Source organism: Zingiber officinale, chromosome 3B, assembly GCF_018446385.1.
Source record: "Zingiber officinale cultivar Zhangliang chromosome 3B, Zo_v1.1, whole genome shotgun sequence".
In the NCBI taxonomy this organism is placed as follows: domain Eukaryota; kingdom Viridiplantae; phylum Streptophyta; class Magnoliopsida; order Zingiberales; family Zingiberaceae; genus Zingiber; species Zingiber officinale.
This window is the reverse complement of record NC_055991.1, coordinates 123620445-123623291: the sequence shown is the minus strand read 5'-3', so window position 1 is coordinate 123623291 and position 2847 is coordinate 123620445. Positions and strand designations below refer to the sequence as shown.

General features: G+C 41.6%; 1 pseudogene; it reads right to left on the bottom strand.

The window, feature by feature from the left end:
- Positions 1-673: 673 nt before the first annotated feature.
- Positions 674-745, bottom strand: LOC121968876 (annotated as a pseudogene).
- Positions 746-2847: the final 2102 nt, after the last annotated feature.

The window sequence follows — 2847 nt, the reverse complement described above, 5'->3', positions numbered from 1 at the left end:
TTCTTTTCCTTTATCTTTCCTTTATTTTACATTTAGAGATAAATAATTTTATTCTTGTTTTTCTTTACTTTATGCATTTTTATTAAAAATGCCAAAAATAATATTATTTCATCTTTTCCTCTTTCCTATATTTCATATTTTATTTTTACATGCGAAGAGCTAATCTTTCAGGACAACTTCTACCGTTTGATCCAGAGATTGATAGGACTTTCCTGAGAAGAAGAAACCTACAGAAAGTATTTCAAGCAGCATAAGAATCTTCAGAGATGATTGATAAATTGTTGAAAGATTATGCAACACCTTATCCACGAGGGGTTTGGTCTAGCATCACTCGACCGTAAATCGAAGCTAACAATTTTGAAATCAAGCCTGCAGTAATTCACATGGTTCAGCAGAATCAATTTAGAGGAGGACCGCACGATGATCCAAACCACCACTTAGAGTTTTTCTACGAGATCTGTGGTACCATAAAAGTGAACGGAGTCCCCCAAGAATCAATAAGGTTATTGCTCTTCAGATTCTCCCTAGAAGATAGAGCTAAGCAATGGCTAAATTCCCTTCCAGCAAATAGCATTACATCCTGGGAGGAGTGTGAGCAGAAATTCCTGGACAAATTCTATCCACCAAGCAAAACTGCTCATATGATGAATCTGATTGCAAGTTTCAAACAGATAGACTCAGAATCATTATTTGAAGCCTGAGACAGGTTCAAAAGTATGTTGAGACAGTGCCCCCATCATGGCCTTGAGAAATGGTTGGTTCTACACACCTTCTACAATGGAATCAACTATCACACGAAGGTATCCCTCGATTCTGCAGCAGGAGGAGCACTGATGAACAAGAGCCTTGATGAAGCTAAAGAGATCATAGAGAATGTGGCACAGAATCACCATGAGCGGGCATCAGAAAGATCTGGTGGTTCTTTCTCAGGAAATCAAATAAAAGCGTCAGGGAAATTCGACGTAGATGCAGTCACTCTCATGCCTGCAAAGCTAAACGCTCTGATCAAGAAGTTTGAGGTCATGGGGAACAACAACAACATGGCCAATGCAATAGTTTGTATTTGCGAAACTTGCGGAAGCACGGATCATGCTCAAGATACTTATCCCCTAGGGCCAATACAAGCACAGATAAACCAACTTGAGCAGTGTGATGCAATAGTCAGCTACAACCAAAGGCAAAATAATCCGTACTCCAATACATACAATCCAGGTTGGAGGAATCACCCAAACTTCTCATACCGGAACAATTAGGACCAAGGGCCAGCAAAACAAAGCTATCAAACTGGACAACAAAGCTACTCACCTGGTCAACAGGGCTACTCATCTGGACAACAGACTTTTCAACAGCAACCTTCACAATTGTGTAGAATTGAAAAGATGCTTGAAGAAGCTCTCTCAGAGCAAAAAGAGATGAAGAATGAGATCAAGTTGTTAACCCAAAGAATGGAAAATTCTGAGAAACATCAAAAAATACAAGATAGCCAGATAGCCCAGATAGCCCAATCCATCTCAAGAGCATAGGGAACATTTCCAGGGAAGCCAGATATAAACCCAATGGAACACTGCAACCGCATTGAGCTGAGGAGCGGACGAACTTTGGGAGACCCCCAAATCATTACTCAGAAGGGACCTGACTCAGAGGAAGAGTCCTCTGCCCTAATGCCCAATCAGACCTAGAACAGGGATGGAGAGGAGGTTACTAAGAAAGTGGAAGAAACTCTTCAAGTACCCCCACAGAGTCAGACGATCCCTTTCCCTTAGAAACTGATAACCTCCCAGAAGGATGAAGAGTTCAACCGATTCCTGAAGAAGATCAAGGAGATTTACGTAGAAGTACCACTGATAGATGCACTGCACTAAATGCCAAAGTTCACAAAGTTCTTGAAGGGTATTTTATCTAACAGGAGGCAGAAGGGCGACTTTGAGACCGTAGTATTAACAGAGAATTGCAGCGCTCTACTTATGACAAATACTCCACCAAAACTTCAGGATCCAGGAAGTTTTTCTATACCATGCAAAATTAGTTCTGAACTCATACAGAGAGCTTTCTGTGATTTGGGGGCCAGCGTTAGCCTACTTCCATACTCTTTATGTAAGAAGCTGGGACTCCATAACATTAAATTGACTACTATGACACTGCAATTAGCTGACCATTCATGTAGATACCCAATGAGAATAGTGCAAGACGTGCCAGTAGAAGTGGTGGATGTATCGTTCCCACAGATTTCATTATCTTGGATATGGAGGAAGATCCCAAGATATCGATCATCCTTGGAAGACCATTCCTCCCACAGTTGGAGCCATCATTGATGTAAAAAGTTACAGGTTATCCTTGGAGATCGGTAAAGAAAAGATCGAATTTGATTTATCTAATTCCTCCATCTGCGACCCCTCTTCTCAGGGAAACTCTAGCAAGATCAACTTACACCAAATCGAGGAGTGCAGTTTCCATTAGAGTTCTCCTCCAGCGAGCAATAAGAGATACATTTGTCCTACACGAGTGAAACTAAAGGCGCAGAGATGAGCATTAACCTTAGGAGAAGAGTCGTGCTTTCACGGGTTTAGTCCACCTGAATGAGTTAAAATCGGGTCGAGCTAAAGACCTAAAACAAGCGCTTCTTGAGAGGCAACCCAAGGGTTTTTCATTCTAGTTCTTTGTTCTAGTTTTGGTGAGTTTAGTCGAATATTTTTATTATTTCTTTACTTTTGGGTATTCATTTTCAGGATATGCAAAACCTCCATGAGCTGGCCATGAGCATTTCATGGGCATGGAGGCGTCAGAGGAACCGAAAGAGCGAAAGGGGAGTCACCGTGAGCCTAAAGGGGTTGGCCGTGTGATCCCACA